The following is an 18614-nucleotide window of genomic DNA, read 5'->3' on the forward strand; positions in this document are numbered from 1 at the left end:
GCTGGTGGTGGTGGTTGTGACAGTCCTCCCTCTTGAGGTGTTGTTGTTGAAGAATCAAGGGTAATTAGGTGTACTGTGATTCTTCTTGATTGGATAACAATTTGTGGAGTCTTTTTACTTTTCTTGTTAGCTTAATCTTCTTTTTCTTATTAATGCATGTGTGTGTACTTCATCAAACTGCTACCAAAAACATAAGACAAGAACACAAGATGTTGCCTCCTTGGCTCTCTGCCATGGCCAAAACTTCCCTTCTCTTGAGAGGAAAACCCTTTAGTAAGTTTCTCTTATTGATCAATGCCAAACCCTAGACCCTTGACTAGAATGTACTCCAAGCACAAGTCAAGTCCTTCCTCCTTTCTGCACTTTGTTCCTCGGCACTTCGTCCTCCTTCCAACTGTTGTTAGATCTTGTTGCACTTGCTCTAGAAGAGATACTTTGATGTGACCCTTTCCTTATGATGATCCCTTCCTTTTCTTCACCAACCAATGAACTTGTATGGTTGTAATGGGAGGGTTGTTATGACAATAGAGACAGCCTCCTTACCTTCGCACGTGTGACCGTTTTCCTTGTGATGTTGACCTCTTCCTTCTTGGCTTGAGAGAGTTCCTTCTTCGCTTGAGTGAGGGGCCTTATAGGCCTACTTAGATTGCTTAACCAACGAAGTTATGTGACTGTGATCTTACTGCTGATATGACCACAGACCATCTTTCATCTTATCGCACGTGTGAGTGTTTTTACCCTAGAAAACAGCCTCCAAACTTCGCTTATACTTTCCCTTACTTTCCTGCACTAGAGGCTTCTCTTCTTCGCTTTCTCTTCACCTTAGATTTGTCTTCCTTGCTCGCTGATTTAAGAGGAATGAGTGTGTTCTATTTAGAGGAGTGGACAGCCTCTATATATAGAGGACTGTCCCTTCTTTAGGCTGACTTGAGGCCGACTTGACGTATATATAGCTGGGATTGCTTCTTTCATGGTGTCACATGCTTGGAGGAGATTTGACTTTGCTTGGAGGTGACTACTTTGACTATAATACATAAGTATACCTATAATAACATGCCCTTAAGGTCTTCAACATTTTCTTTTGACTATTTCACTCACATATAGCACTTTAATATGTGCTAGACCTATTTGAATGAGTAAGAAACTAATTGACATATATTATAAAAATAATATTTCTTTTCTTGAATAAATACAAATATCAAAAATAAATTTATGAAGACCGAACCTAGTTACATTTCCTTCAACAGTGGCGTTGTCATCTCCACCCATCCCAAAATATTTCTCATCCTATGCATTGCTATCAGAGAAGATCTCGATATAATGGTCCTTGGCGCTGCACATCTATGGCCTGGTGCCCATGACTCCTGACAGGTGAAAGACAATTTCCTCATCTGGAGGTCTCTCCGAGTCTCCTCGTCCAGCTGCCCATGCCCCTGATTGGCCCTTGGTGATGGAGCTCTGGTGTCTCTTCCTCTCTGCTGGAAACCCTGTCTGGGGGGTAGTGGTGCTCGAGCCCTAAGTAGGGAATCCTGTAGGTCTCGGGTTCTCCCTACTGCATCCTGTAATGTAGTGGGCCTATTGGACCTCACTAACCCTCGTAATGGCTTTGCTAACCCCTCTACAAACATGTAGATCCTCCTAGTTTCCGGCAAATCCGACACCATCACAGGTAACTTCAAAAACTCAAAAATATATGCCTCAGCACTCATGGTCTGCTTGAGCCTTGTCAGCTCCCCAAAGTACTCCTCAGGATTTTTCCTCTCAAACCGCTCCAACACCCTCTTGGTGAAATCGTCATAAGCGGTCACTCCTGCATGTCCCAACGTGGTTAGCCCATGGAACCACCAATCAAGAGCTTCCCCTTCTAGATGCAATGTGGCAATCTTGATTGCCTCTTCCTCCTTCATCTGATTCAGCTGGAAATAGACATCCAACTTTTCAACCCACGTTTTGGCTGAGCTCTTACAAGCATATTTTAGTAAACCATAATGTATGTTTGTAAGGTTTATTTGCACAATGTTTTTCAAAAGTAGAAAGCGTGTGTCCTATGACTATAGAGGTGTTTTAGTCAAGTAGTAGTCAAGCCTTCCAAAAGCTCTCAATGGATAGTTGTGAACCCACCAAAGATGGCTAGTGAAGGTGAGATGGAGTTGATTATAGTGAATATCATTGAGGAAAATTCCCAGTTCCCAATAACCATCCTCCTTAAATGTTATCATAGCCCATGAAAGTAGCCTTTTGATAATCCTAGGTTTAGGCCACTACAATACCTTCCACAAATGTAGATGAGGGATTCAACCCTCGACAATCATGGGTTGTAGTTGAAAAATAGTTGGGTTCAATGAAACTAGCATATATATCCAAACGTCAACATTTACACATTATAGTGTGTTCCATCATCTTGGTTTTTGCACATTTGATACAAAAAGATTTCAAGCTCCTTAAGAAAGTAGTTTCATTTCATATGAAAAATGACTCTAGGGAATTATGAGGATGCATATCTCGACAAATCTTGTTGAAGAATCTATGGAAATTAGATTAATAAGATTCTTCTCACCATGATACTATTTGTGAGGTACTTTTAATTTTTCTTATTAGCGCAATCTTTGCTTGTTAATATTAGAGTGTGTCTTCTTAGTTCATCAAATAGTTACCAAAACAAAAGAGACAAGAACACAATATGTTGGCTTCTGCCAAGGCCAAAACCTTTCACTCTTTGATGTTGAAATTTCTAAGTCTGACACGTTAGAAATCCCTACTACATTATCTGGTTTATTTCTCCTACTTGTTTATTACATTAACAAGTTATTTATAAATATAAATACTGAAAAAAACACAAATGAAATCTTAACTCAAATACAGATCAGCAACTGAAAAACACTGAGACAAAAACCCAAGGGACACCGTTATTTTTTGACAATCGTCCCCGGAAAACCGAATGCGGGAAAACTGGTGCAGCAGTTTGGAGGGTTTTATTATTATGTAGATTCTTGAGTACAACTAGGTTGCCAGAAATGGCTCACCCAACAGAGATTGTTACACGGCAATAATACCTCTTCTTGGAGACAGATATTCAGCCTCTCAGTTCTAGTCTGCCTCACGAAAATCCTTCCGGCGCTTCCTCTTGGCCCTGTGTCAGCCCTTCTAGCCTTAGATTAGCTCATGAAGCCTCTACGTCAGCTTCCTGCCTCTCTGCGTCAGCTCTCTGGCTCTCTGTGTCATCCACGCAGGCCCCTCAGCCTCTACACAATCTCTAGTTGCCTCTGCGTCAACTTCCTGCCTCTTTGCATCAACTCTCTGGCCATCTGTGTCACCCACGTAGGCCCTCCAACCTCTGCGTAGCTTCTGTGTAGCTCTCGCTGCCTCTGCGTCAGCCTCTTCAGTCACAATGCTGACCCTCAGGCACTATCCCTGCATCTCTACTATGTACTCACTGCCCCTCGCTGCAACAGATCACTTGATCAAATTTTCTCAGCAAGCCACGCTCCAGAAAATTGAACTGACTGATCAATCTTGGTGTGTCTCCAACTAACCCTCAAGCCTCCTCTTATACTTTTTCTTGTTGAGTCTTCAACGACCGAGATTAAGTCTCTAATCAACGACTAAGATTATATTTGGCTTGATCCATGTCATTTAGAACCCTCTCACCCAGTTTTATATTAACACCCATTAATATTTTAATTTTCCCAAGTTTAGACTTAGGAACCCCATTAAAAATATTAATTATTTGAATATCTCTCCAACCGGATGGAATTTCCTCATACCATTTCTGGGTCTTGGAGATATTATGTGCCTTAGCCTCTCCACCAATTTTCATGGCTAGAGCACATCCGATGCTACCACAAATCAACACTCCCTCTTAGCGAGGAATGTGCTCTAGTAATTCTCCACCACTAAAACATTACACTGATCCTTCCGCACCGATACCTGTGTTGATTCTTGGCTTGTTGCCCAACATCCACTGCACTGTTGCTTCCTGTACTGCTGCTCATGACACTTGCACTCCCACTACTACATTTGTACTACAACTCCCTCTCATCATGCTGCCCATGCTACCCATAGCACTGCCACTGCTAATTGCTACACTGAAACTCAGTTACTGAGAAGTAAGTAACTGATCTACCCAAATTTTGACGTCCGTGTCATTCTGGAAGCCTCCTGATGCTGAAGCTACCTCTGCTGCTATCCTGTGCTCCCTCTGCTGCCTCTTCGCTACTACAAACACCTCTGCGCCTCTCGCACTGCTGCAACCTCCACTGCATTGCTACAGACCTCTGCAATCCAGAACTGCCTTGTTGCTCCATCACATCTTGCTTCTACTCAACATCCATCATCCTGTTATTATCATTAAGGGATCCTGTAGCTGGATGTGATCCAAGAATTTGGGCACCTCAAGGATCTTGCCCCTAGTATGTAGTTCTCCTGATTACAACTCGATGTCTCCCCTCCTCTTCTCTAGAGGTGCATGAACACTCATGGCATAGTCGTCATCAGTCTCGACTTCTTTCTCTGCCTTAGTCGGAGCTGCCTTGGAGTCGGAAGCCTCTCCCTTTTTCTTCTTCCTAGGACACTAGGATGCATAATGACCTAGTGCCACACAATGGAAGCACTTCACCTTGGAGATGTCCTTCCTCTTCCCTCGCTATCCGGTAGATGCTAGAGCCGCATCCTCCTCCTCCTCTTTCTTAATTCGACTTCCCTTGCCACTACTCAATGCCTTGGTCAACTGTCTGATCTCTTCTTGGAGAAGAGTTGCCTGTTGATTTGGGTAGTATCGGATGTGCTCTAGCCATGAAAATTGGTGGAGAAAATAAAGCACATGAGGTTTCCAAGACCCATAAATGGTTTGGGAAGATTCTACTCGATGAAGGAGATATTAAAATAATTAATATTTTTAATGGAGTTCCTAAGTCTAAACATAGGAAAAATAAAATATTAATGGGTATTAATATAGAACTGGGTTAGAAGGTTCTAAAGGAAATGGATCAATCCAAATCTCATTTTAGCCGTTGATTAGAGATGTAATCTCGACCGTTGAAGACTCAACAGAAAAAGTATAAGAGGAGGCTTGAGGGTCAGTTAGAGAACACATCGAAGTGATCAGTCATTCGATTTTCTAGAGCAGGGTTTTCTAAGAGAAATCAAATCAGTGATCAGAGTTGCAGCGAGGGACAGTGAGTACGAGGCATAGATAGTGCCAGAAGACCAGCGCAGTAGCAGAGAGGCAGACGCAGAACTAGAAGGAGCCATATAGAGGCTAGCAGGGATTGCGCAGAGGCCAGAAGGGCCTGTGTCATCCACATAGAGGCTGCAGGAGTGACATAGAGGGCCAGAGAGGCTGCAGGAGTGACGTAGAGGGCCAGAGAGGCTGTAGGAGTGACGTAGAGGGCCAGAGAGGCTGCAAGAGTGATGTAGAGGACCAGAGAGGCTGCGCAGAGCCTCAGAGGGTTGATGCAGAGGGTTTCAAGTTGACACAGAGGCCGGGAGGGCTGACGCAGTGCTTCAGATTGTGCTATAGAGGGTTTCGTGGGGCAGACTTTCAGAATATCTGCTTCCAAAGAGAGGTATTACTGCCAGGTTTTTTATCTCTATCGGGTGAGCTAGTTTGGCACCCAGTGTACTTAGAAAAGTTGCTTAATAATAAAAACCCTGAGAACTGCTGCACCAATTTTCCCAAGTTGGGTTTTTTCTGGGGAGTTGTCTAGAAATAACGGTGTCCCTTGTGTGTTTGTCTATTTCTTTCAGCGGTTGATTTGTAGATGGTTGAGACTGTATTGTGTTTATTTGGTTAAATAACTTGTTAGTAATTAAACAAGTAGGCGAAATAAACTAGAGAATACAGATAAAATTTCTTACTGGTAATACTTAGAAATTTCAACATGGTATCAGAGGGTTGCATATCATAGGAGAGTTGAAAGCATTAGCTGAATTAGAGAATTTGCAGCAGAAACAGTTGTTCTGAGTAACAAAAGTTGTTCCTAGGCAGAAAGCAGCAGAGAAGGGTTGACGTGGTGGGACTGCGTCCTCAGTTCGAGCGAGAGAGAGGTCAACGTAGAGGCAGAGGGAGGCAAAAGAGGCTCACAAAGAGCCACGCAAAGAGCAGGAGGGTTGATGCAGTTGGCCAAGGGAGAAAATTAGCCTTCTCGAGATTACGCAGAGCCTAGAGGCTCAGTCCTTCAGCTACTAGGGCATAGGAAGTTGTGGGCAGATTGCGAGGAGTGAAGTTGGTGGGGTGTTGTTGTTGCCGAGACAGAACAATACCTAACGAGGAAAAACCAAGGTAGAGGGAGTCGCCACCTAGGCAGATTTCTAGCCAAGAAATCTAGATCAGTGTTGCAGGTGCATAGGAGATCAGAAAGGTGCGACTTGATGGTTGGCAAGCAGATTTCCAGGAGGGAAATCGAGACTTAGAGGGAGTCTAGTAGAGAAATTCCAGAAGGGAAGTAGCGACTCAGAAGGAGTCGAAGAGAGAACTTCTAGAAGGGAAGTAGAGACTCAGAGGAGTCGAAAGGAAGAGTAGAGAGATGGCCATGAATGGACTGAGGGATCAAGACACGTTGGACGAGGCGTCCAACTTTGTCATTTGGAAGGCCAGGATCCTGTCCATTCTAGATAGACATCGCATCAAGGCCTTCGCCTTGACAACTGTGGCTATCCTAGTCGACCCAGCTGACAATGAAAGGTATGAGGATGCGATGGCAAGGCGAAATGCATAATCCTTGATGGGGTCAAGGATCATGTGGTCCAGCATATTGCCGAGAAGGAGACGACAAAGAAAATGTGGGGTACCTTGAAGACATTCTATCAAGGAACTTCCGTGCAGAGGAAGATGCTATTGGAGAATCAGCTGCGGTCATACCAGATGCAGAAGGGGGAGCAGGTAGATCACTTCCTCAGCAGGTTGCAGGAGATCTGGGACCAACTCACTTCCATAGGTGCCACGCCGAATCAGGAGTTTATGGAGAGGACTGCCCTAAACGTAGTCTCCGAGGAGTGGGAGACATTTGTTTAGAGCATTCTAGGCAGAGAAAATCTTCCAAATTGGGAAGAATCGTGGGTAGCTCTTCGCCAAGAAGAGATCAGACAGCTGACCAAGATGGGAAGTAGCAGCAAAGGAGCCGAGGTCAAGAAAGAAGAGGAAGAGGATGCAGCTCTAGCATCTGCAGGGAAGCAGGAGAAGAGGAAGAAAAAGGACCTCTCCAAGATAAAGTGCTTCAACTGTGGGGAACTGGGGCATTATGCGATCTAGTGTCCGAAGAAGAAGAATAAGGGAGAGGCGTCTGACTCTAAGCTAGCGCCAACGAAGGCGGAAAAGGAGGTAGAGGATGATGATGATTATGCCATGAGTGCTCATGTACCTCTAGAGAAGAGGTGGGGAGGCATCGAGCTGTAGTTAGGAGGACTACAGGTGATGAGGGGCAAGATCCTTGAGGTACCAAAACTCTTGGATCATACTTGGCTACGGGAACCCCAAAGTGACAGTAGCAGAATGGTGGATGTCGGTAGAAGCGGCAAAGAGTGCTAGAGTTAGTAGTCCTAGGCAATGGAGAGAGGGTTGCAACAATGCGAGAGGCACAGAGGAGGTTGCAAGATTGCAGGATGGCACAGAGAGATTTGTAGCGGTGCGAGAGGCACAAAGTTGTTGCAGCAATGCAGAGGCAGCAGAGGGAGCACAAGATAGCGGTAGAGAGAGCTTCAGCATCGGGAGAGTTTATAGCTTGACAAGGATGTTAGTAGTTGGGTGGATCAGTTACTTACTTTTCAGTCACTGAGTTGCAGTGCAGTAGCAGTAGCAGTAGCACGATGAAGCATGATGATAGAGAACTGCAGTGCAGATGCAGTGTTGGGATAAAGGATGTTTATTTGGGGTAGCATTGGATGTGCTCTAGCCATGAAAAGTGGTGAAGAGGTTAAAGCACAAGATTTCTCCAAGATCCAGAAATTGTTTTGGAAAATTGCATCCGGATGAAGAGTTATTAAAATAATTAATATTTTTAATGAGTTCCTAAGTCTCGAATTAGGAAAATAAAAATATTATTGGGTATTAATAAAGATAAGGATGCAAAGCTTCTAAAAGATAAAGATCAAGTCTATTTTAATCTTAGCTGTTGATTAGGGACTTAATCTTGGTTGTTGATTCATCAACAGGAAAAGTATAAGAGAAGACTTGAGGGTCAGTTGGAGATACACTGAGGGAGACCAGTCAGTTCAATTTTTGGAGCAGGGCTTGCTGAGAAATTCGAACTAGAAGACTGGATTGCAGCAATAGGTAGTGATTACGAAACAGAGAGGCAGGGATAGTGCCGGAGGACCAACGCAGAGATCAGAGAGGCAGACGCAGAGGTAGCTGGACTGCGGAGTGACTGGAGGGCTTGCTTGGGTTACGCAGTGAGGTAGATTGCTGACACAGAGGGTCTGGGAGCTGCGCAAAGGCTAGCTGGACTGATGTTGAGCCTAGGGGAAGTGCCGTAGAATTTATCGTTTTTGGGTGAGCCAATTTGGCACCCTAGTTGTACTCAAGAAAAGCTGATTAATAAAATCTTCCTCTGCTGCACCGGTTTTCCCTCATTGGGTTTTTCTAGGGACAATTGTCCAAAAATAACTATGTTTATGTGTTTGATTCTTGTGCATGTATTTGTTTCTGTATAATGGTGTGATATCTGCAATAAAATTTATTTTAATATTTATTGAAGGGATTTCGTAAATAACTTGTTGGAAAATAAGTAGGTAAAATAAATCAGTTGTTGCAGTAATAGAATTTTCACATGGTATTAGAGCAAAGAATCAAAGACTGGAAAGGAAAATCAATTATGGGTTGAGATCATGATGCAGAGGCATCTACGTCAAGAGACTTGTGAAGATTTTCAGAAAATTGCACAAGAGATAGTAATTTCGATTTCTCTATGCTGGCTTCCAGATTGGAAGAAGAAGTTGCTTGTGTAACAAGCTCTGCATCATTAGAGGTATGGTATATAGAAAATGGAGCCTCTTGGCATATGACAGGAATCCAGGAATGTTTCTCACATTATCAAGAGGAAATGATCAATGTTCGGATCACCATGGGAAATAAGACAAAGTGTACTCCAGTAGGAAAGGGTACCATAGCTTTTCAAACAGAAACGGGAGAGCGGTTCCGGGCTACCAATGTGTTGCATGTGCTAGGATTGGGGATGAACTTACTTTCTGTTTCACAACTTCAAAGCAAGGGCTATGACGTTTTCTTCATTAAGGAGAAAGTATACGTCAAACACCCGAGTTGGAAAAAGAAAGTGCAGATCGGAATCAAAAGTAATAGGTTGTACAGGTTACAACTATAATCACCAATGGCACTGATAGGTAGTAATGGAGACAAGGATTTGAATGAACTATGGCACAGAAGAATGGGACATTTGCACCATGGGGCTCTGAGAATTCTCAGGAAAACTGTAACAGGAGTTCCAGATCTTAGAACAGAACAAGATGATGTATGCAGAGGATGTGCTCTGGGAATGTATGCCAAAGCAGCATTTCCTAGAAGTAAAACAGGGCCAGGAGTGTACTAGGATTGATACACTCAGACATCTGCGGACCAGTGTCCACTAAAGCTCTTAGTGGTGCCGAATACGTCGTCACCTTCATTGATGACCAGTCCAGGAAAACTTGGATTTATTTTCTGAAAACCAAGGACGAGGTTTTTTGTTGATTCAAAGAGTTCAAGGCTCTGGTGGAGTATCTGACTAGGAAGAAAATAAAAGTTTTGTGCTCAAACAATGGTGGAGAATATGTTGATAAGGACTTCACAGGTTTTTGCATTAGGGAGGGCATCAGAAGAGAGTGGACAACTCCTAACAATCCGAAGCAGAATGGAGTAGCAGAAAGGAAGAAAAGGACTATCGTGGAAGCAATTAGGGCCATGATGTATGATCAGGATATGCCAAAATTCTTGTGGGAAAAAGCATGCAACATGACAGTCTATGTCCAGAATAGAACTCCTCATAGGGCATTGGGCAAGATTACTCCAGAGAAAGTCTTCACTAGGAAGACACCTGAAGTCAACCATTTCAGGATATTTGGGAGTTTAGCATATTGCCATATACTTGAGGAGAAGAGGAAGAAGTTAGATCAAACTACGAAGAAAGGATATCTAGTAGGATATAGCGAGAACGCTAAAGCATATAGAATTTATCTTCCAGGGAGCAGGAAGGTAGTAGTTCGACGAGATGTGAAGTTCAAAGATAGGGCCTTCAAAAAATCTCGAGAAATGCCTTGTGAGTAGTAGTCAAAAGATGAGTCGTTGGTCAAATCACTTCAACCAGTAGAAGCCAAGAATTCTCCTTCAGAACAGGAAGAATTACAGGAAGAGGAGGAGCTAACAGATGCAATTGCTACCAAAGGAATAACGAGCCGGGAACTTCGACAGATTCTGTGGGATGCAGAAGATTTCATCGGTGCACCGAGAAACAATAAAAGGGAGTGAAGACAGCCAGATAAATATCAGGCCTTAGTCTTAGAATGGGGAGCCTTCCAGTTTTCAGGAGGCCTTTAACATCAAGTTTGAATGGATGCGATGGTAGAAGAATACAATTCTACAATGGTGAAGATGTCTGGGAAGTAATACCTAGGCCTCAAGACAAATTAGTGGTAGGTTTGAGATGGATCTACAAGATTAAAAAACACTGCAAACGACAGTGTGGAAAAATACAAAGCCAGGATTGTGGCTAAGGGGTATGCTCAGAAGGAAGGAATAGACTACAAAGAGACCTTCGCCCCAGTAGCCAGGTATATATCTATTAGAACCGTGATTTCTCTTGCAGCACAAATGGGATGGGAGATTCATCAGATGGATGTCAAAACGACATTCTTGAATGGGGTGATAGAAGAAGAAGTATACATTGAACAACCAGAAGGCTTTGAGACACATGGAAGAAGTATCATGTTTGTAGATTGAAGAAAGCCTTGAATGGGCTCAAACAGGCACCTAGAGCATGGTATGGTCGAATGGATGGTTACTTGCAGAAGATGGGGTTCGTCAAGAGTGACACAGATCCAAATCTCTACTATTTGGTTGTAGAAAATGAGCCTCTAATCTTAGTATTATATGTGGATGATCTTTTCTTGACATGATCATCTCTAGGCTCATTGAGGACTGCAAAAAGAATCTAGCCACAAAATTCGACATGAAGGATTTGGGACAGATGCATTATTTCCTAGGTTTGAAGTTTGGCAGCAGAAGGGGGAGATCATCTTTGGACAAGGGAGATATGCTACAAAAATTCTAAAGAGATTCAAGATGCAAGACTATAGGCCTATGGCTACTCCAATGATCACCAACTAGAAGAAAATTGATACATTAGAAGACAAGAATGTTGACCCACCTTATACAGTCAACTCATAGGGTCTCTGATGTATCTGGTCAATACCAGGCGAGACATTTGTTATGTTGTCAACACCCTCGGTCAGTTCATGGTGGAACCGAAGAGGGCGCATTGGGCAGCAGCCAAACATGTTCTCAGATATATATAGGGAACAATCGATTATGGACTCTTGTACACCAAAATAAATGATATCAGACTGAGTGGGTTTACTGATGCAGATTGGGTTGGAAGTTCAGTAGATCGGAAAAGTATCTCAGGATACTGTTGTTGATTTGGGTAGAGGTTGGGGCACATGAGATCTCCAATACCCAGAAAGGGTTTGGGAAGATTCTAAACAGATCAGGAGATATTGAAATAATTAATATTTTAATGGAGTCCCTAAGTCTAAACTTAGGGAAAATAAAATATTAATGTGTATTAATATGAATCTGTGGTCCAAAAGACATGGATCAAGCCGGATCTAATCTTAGTCTTTGATTAGGGACTTAATCTCAGCCGTTGAGATGTCAACAGGAAAAGTGTAAGAGGAGGCTTGAGGGTCACTTGGAGAGTACCCCAGATGATCAGTCATTCTATTCTCTAGAGTAGGATTTGCTAAGAGAGATAGAATCAGTGATCGGGAGAGCAGCTGAAGGGCATTGAGTACAGAGGAACAGAGAAGGCAGAGATTGTGCCGAGAGAGCAACGCAACAGCCAAGGAGGGTGACGCAGAGCCTGCAATGGCTCACGCAGGGCCATGCAGAGGCAGCCAAGTGTTGCGCAGAGCACCAGAGGGGCCAGCATAGCTGACGGAGATGCTCCCAGAGCTGATGCAAGGCCTCCTGGGGCTGACACAGGCCAAGAAAGGCTGATGCAGGGCCAACGTAAGATAGGGAGGCGCTGACACAATCCAGATTGGGCAGACGCTGGGGTTGCAGGAGCAATTTTGTGCTGAGGAACTGCCGGAAGGGTTTTCCGGGGTTTCAGCTAGGAGATTTATCTTAAACTGTGAGGTATAGCTACTAAGGAAATTCTCTGTTGGGTAGGCCAGTTACGACACACAGATTGTACTTTGATATTGCTTAATAAGAAAACCCTCAAATCGCTGCACCGGTTTTCCCGCATTATGTTTTTCTGGGGACATTTGTCCAAAAATAATGGTGTCATGTGGTGTGTTTGTTCTTGTTTCTTTTAGTTGATGATCTGTAATATGTTGAGTATGCAATGGCGTTTATTTTTAGTATTTACTTTGTAAATAACTTGTTAAGTAAAATAAGAAGTAGGTAGGAATAAATCAGATAAAGTGCATGGAGGGTTTCTAACTAAGTAAACTTAGAAACTTCAACATGGTATCAGAGTGTGATTGCAGATCATAGGACTAAGAGAAATAAGCTGAGCGGAGCAATAGTAGCAGAAACAACTGCCCCGAGGTGACATAAGTTATTTTTAGCAGCGCAGAAGCCAAGGAAGTGTGATGCAAAGCCAGCCAGAGCCACGCAGAATAAGTCGGGAACTGCGCAGAGCCTCAGAGAGGCCAACGTTGCTGATGCAGAGGGATAGAGGGCATCCCAGGGGTGACGCAGACCCATCCAGGGTGATGTAGAGCCAGTGTGAGGCAGAGAAGGGTTGATGCAGTTCACAGAGAGGTAGTTGCTGGGGACTAGAAGGTTGCAAGAATATTGCAGAGTGGAGCTGGTGAGGTACTATAGTTAGAAAAGTACCTGACAGAGCAGGGCCAGAGGAGTTGTTACCAAGGGTTTTTAGCCGAGGAACCTGGATCAACAGTGCAGTTGCACAAGACAATCAAAGTAGGGGGCATCTCAACAAGCAGTAGAAGGGTTTCCAAGAGGGAAATCAGGACTCAGAGGGAGTCCAGAAGAGAACTTCCAGATGGGAAGTAGAGACTCAGAGGAGTCGGTAAGAGACCAGGATAGACTGGACAGAGCATCGAATTTCGCTGTCTGGAAGGCCAGAATCTTATCAGTGCTTGACAAGAATCGTGTCAAGAACTTCGCCTTGAAGTTTATAGCTATCCCAGTCGACCCCAATGATAATGGCAAGTACGAGGAGGCGACGGCGAGGGCCAAGTGCATTATCCTTGACGAGGCCAAGGATCATGTAGTACCACATATAGCGGAGAAGGAAATGACAGTTGAGATGTGGGAGGCTCTCAAGAACCTGTACCAGCATACTTCTGTGCAGAGAAGAATGTTGTTCGAGAACCAGATGAGGTCGTATCAGATGAGGAAGGGTCAATCGATTGACTCCTTCATCGGAGGACTAAATGATCCGAGATCAGTTGACTGCTATAGGAGGCGACATCAGATCAGGGGCTTATGGTGAGGACAACCCTGAATGCTGTCTCAGAAGAGTGGGAAGTGTTTGTCTAGAGCATCCTAGGTAGAGGGACTCTCCTACCTTGGGACGAGATGTGGGTAGCTCTTCGCTAGGAAGAGATCAGATGGTAGTCAAAGACAGGTAGCAGCAGCAAAGGGATCAAGGTCAAGCAGGAGGAGGAGGATGTGGCCCTAACATTTGAGGGAAAGCAGGGGAAGCGGAAGAAGAAATATCTCTCCAAGATCAAGTGCTTCCACTGGGGGGAGATGGGTCATTATGTGACCCAGTGCCTAAGAAAGAAGAGTAAGAGAGAGTCTTTCGAGACTAAGGCAACGCCAGCACGGGCAGAGAAGGAAGTTTTGACAGATGATGACTGTGCCATGAGTGCACACGCACCACTTGAGCGGAAGTAGGGAGACATCGAGTTGTAGTCAGGCGGACTATAGGCGATGAGGGGTAGGATCCTCGAGGTACCCAACCTCTTGGATTAGACTTTACTACAGGAGGACTGGCAGGGTGGGTAAAGACAGATGCGGATGGAGCGGTAGAGGGAGCTACATTGTAGGAGTCCGGAGACAGCGCAGAGCTAGTAGGCTGCAACATTGCGAGAGACACAGGAGTGTTGCACTAGTGTAGGAAGGCACAATGAGGTGTGCAATGGTGCGAGATGCAGGGAGTTGTTGCAGAAACACAGAGGTCAAAGAGAGGGAGCACTTGTCAGCGGTAGAGGGAGCTTCAGCAGCAGTGGGTGTTTCTAGCCCAACAGGGAGGCAGTTGGGAGATTAGTTACTTACTTCTCAGTAATTGAGTTGCAGTGTAGCAGTGGGCAGCACGATGCAACATGATGAGAGGAGGTGCAGTGCGGATGCAGTGCTGGGAGAAAGGACCAGCAGCAACACGGATGCAGAGGGAGCTGTCATACAGATGCAGCAGTGGTAGTGGCAGAACCATGGGCAACAGTGCAGGAGGCAGTAGTGCAGAGGATGTTGAGCAGGAAGGCCGAGCATCAACACAGTACGATGCCGGATGATCAAAGTAATACTCAGTGAGGAGTATTGCTAGAGCACAGTCCTCGCTAAGAGGGAGTTTTGATTTGGTGTAGCATCGGATATGCTCTAGCCATGAAATTTGGTGGAGAGGTTGGGGCACATGAGATCTCCAATACCTAGAAAGGGTTTGGGCATATTCTAAACAGATCATAAGATATTAAAATAATTAATATTTTTAATGGAGTCCCTAAGTCTAAACTTAGGGAAAATAAAATATTAATTTGTATTAATATGAATCTGTGGTCAAAAAGACATGGATCAAGCCAGATCTAATTTTAGTCGTTGATTAGGGACTTAATCTCATCCATTGAGATGTCAACAGGAAAAGTATAAGAGGAGGCTTGAGGGTCACTTGGAGAGTACACCAGATGATCAGTCATTCTATTCTCTAGAGCGGGGTTTGCTAAGAGAGTTAGAATCAGTGATCGGGAGAGCAGCTGAGGGGCATTGAGTACAGAGGAATAGAGAAGGCAGAGATTGTGCTGGGAGAGCAGTGCAGCAACCAAGGAGGGAGACGCAGAGCCTGCAAGGGCTCACGCAGGGCCACGCAGAGGCAGCCAAGTGCTACGCAGAGCACCAAAAGGGCCAGTGTCGCTGACGCAGAGGCTCCCAGAGCTGACGCAGGGCCTCTTGGGGCTGACGCCGACCAAGAAACGCTGACGTAGGGACAGCGTGAGACAGAGGGGCTGATGCAGTCCAGATTGGGCATACGTTGGGGTTGCAGGAGCAGTTTTGTGCTGAGGAACTGCTGGAAGGGTTTTCCGGGGTTTCATCCAGGAGATTTATCTCAAACTGTGAAGTATAGTTGCTAAGGAAATTCTCTGTTGGGTAGGCCAGTTATGACACCCAGATTGTACTCTGATATTGCTTAATAAGAAAACCCTCAGATAGCTGCACCGATTTTCCCGCATTGGGTTTTTCCGGGGACATTGGTCCAAAAATAATGGTGTCATGTGGTGTGTTTGTTTTTGTTTCTTTTAGTTGCTGATCTGTAATATGTTGAGCATGCACTAGTGTTTATTTTCAGTATTTACTTTGTAAATAACTTGTTAAGTAAAATAACAAGTAGGTAGGAATAAATCAGATAAAGTGCATGGAGGGTTTCTAACTAAGTAAACTCAGAAACTTCAACAACTGTTTCAACATTGGATCGGGGATGACCTCCTGGTGCAGTAGGAAACAGATATCCGTAGCTTTGAGCTCGGTCGAAGTAGAATATATGGCTGCTAGAACAACTTCGTGCGAAACCATATGGCTTAGAAATTTTCTTGTAAACCTGTTCAGAAGAAGGATGGAAGCGACTAGGATCATATGTGATAATCAGAGTTGCATCAAACTCTCCAAGAATCCATTATTTCATGATCGGTCAAAGAACATTAATATTTGGTGTCACTTTGTGAGACACTGTGTCCAATGAGGAGCTGTGCAGTTGAGTTACACTCCTATAGGATATCAGGTGGCGGACATCCTCACTAAGGCCCTTGGAAGAACCAAGTTCGCTTATTTCAAGGAGAAGATGGGAATGGTAAAGAATCCATTTCAGTAACAGAAATGGATAAGTATCTAGTGTTGCAGTGCTATGCAGGATTTGAGAGAGAGTTGCATAGCAGATGCAGCGTTGGGAAGGAGGACCAGTAGTAGCATGGATGCAAAGGGAGTTGTAGTACAGATGTAGCAGTGGTAGTGGTAGAGTCACGCGCAGTAGTATAGGAGGTAGTTGTGCAGAGGATGTTAGGCAATAGGCCAAGCATCAACACAGGTACCAGTGCAGGATGATCATGGTGATGTTTAGTGGTGGAGCATTACTAGAGCACATTCCTCGCTAAGAGGGAGTGTTGATTTGCGGTAGCATCGGATGTGATCTATCCATTAAAATTGGTGGAGAGGCTAAAGCACATGAGATCTCCAAGACCCAGAAATCGTTTTGGAAAATTGCATCCAGATGAAGAGTTATTAAAATAATTAATATTTTTAATGAGTTCCTAAATCTCAACTTAGGAAAATAAAAATATTAATGCGTATTAATAAAGATAAGGTTGAGAAGCTTCTAAAAGATAAGGATCAAGTCTATTTTAATCTTAGTCGTTGATTAGGGACTTAATCTCGGTCGTTGATGCATCAATAGGAAAGTATAAGAGAAGACTTGAGGGTCAGTTGGAGATACACTGAGGGAGACCAGTCAGTTCGATTTCTGGAGCGGGGCTTGCTGAGAAATTTGAACTAGAAAACTGGATTGCAGCAAAAGGTAGTGAGTACGAAACAAAGAGGCAGGGACAGTGCTGGAGGACCAGTGTAGAGATCAGAGAGGCAGACACAGAGCTACTAAAAAAGACACAGAGGCAACTAGACTACGCAATAATTGGAGGGCCTGCATGGGTGACACAGAGAGGCCAAGTGCTGACGCAGTGAGGTAGAGTGCTGACGCAGAGGCTAGATGGTCTGACGCTGACCCTAGGGGAAGCGCCAGAGAATTTATCTCTATTGGGTGAGCCAGTTTGGCACCCTAGTTGTACTCAAGAAAATCTGATTAATAAAATCCTCCTCTACTGCAGCGGTTTTCCCACATTGTGTTTTTCCGAGGACAATTGTCCAAAAATAATTGTGTTGATGTATTTGATTCTTGTGCATGTATTTGTTTCTGTATAATGGTGTGATATCTACAACAGAATTTATTTTAATATTTACTGAAGGGATTTCATAAATAACTTATTGGAAAATAAGTAGGTAAAATAAATTAGTTGCTGCAGTAATAGAATTTTCACAAAGGACCAGAAACAGCATGGATGCAGAGGGAGCTGCCGTACGGATGTAGTAGTAGCAATGGTGAGCCATGGGCAACAGTACAGGATGCAATAATGCAGAGGATGTTGGGCGGGGAGGTCTAGCATCAACATAGGTACTGGTGCCATATAATCAGGGTGATGCTAAGTGGTGGAGTATTACTAAAGCAAAGTCGTCGCGAAGAGGGAGTGTTGATTTGGGGTAGCATGGGATGTGCTCTAGCCATGAAAATTGGTGGAGAGGCTAAATAACATGATATCTTCATGTTCCAGAAATGGTTTGGGCGGATTCTACCTGGTGAAGGAGATATTAAAATAATTAATATTTTTAATGAAGTTCCTAAGTCTAAACTTAGGAAAAATAAAATATTAATGGGTATTAATATAAAACTAGGTTAGAAGGTTTTAAAGGATATGGATCAAGCCAAATCTAATCTTAGTCGTTGATTAGAGATGTAATTTCGGCTGTTGAAGACTCAACAGAAAAAGTATAAGAGGAGGCTTGAGGGTTAGTTGGAGAACACACCAGAGTGATCAGTCATTTGATTTTCTAGAGCGGGGTTTGCTAAGAGAAATTGAATCAGTGATCAGAGTTGCAGTGAGGGGCAGTGAGTACGAGGCAAAGAGGCAGAGATAGTGTTGGAAGACCAGTGCAGAAGTAGAGAGGCAGACGCAGATCTAGAGGGAGCCATTGACAAGTAAGGGAATACCTTCTTCATCAATTGTTCTGATTTAGACAAACCCATTCTCATGACACCTCTTTACCAGATAGGAACCCAACCATCTTGTCATTAACTTTCCCTTGAAATCCTTGAATTAGAATCATACAACACGGCCTAATCACCTTCTTGAAAAGCCTTCTCCCTAATGTGTTTATCATGCCAAATCTTCCTCTATAGCTGGATTACCTCAATGTGCAGGAGAGATTGCTGCCTGAATTCATCTAAACCATTAAGTTGGAGAAACCTCTCCTGTTGTGTTGTAGTGAAGTCCAAGTCTAACTGAGGTTCCATCTGTTAGCGCTCGAATTTGCCTCAGGCTGAGGAAGGCAGAATCCAAGGCAACATCAAACCACTTAGCCTCGTAGCTAGCCCTACGAGGACAGGAGAGGGCTC

The sequence above is a fragment of the Pinus tabuliformis genome, chromosome J (assembly GCF_031772625.1).
Source record: "Pinus tabuliformis cultivar Carrire ecotype Pingquan chromosome J, CPIR1, whole genome shotgun sequence".
NCBI classification, from domain to species: Eukaryota; Viridiplantae; Streptophyta; class Pinopsida; order Pinales; family Pinaceae; genus Pinus; species Pinus tabuliformis.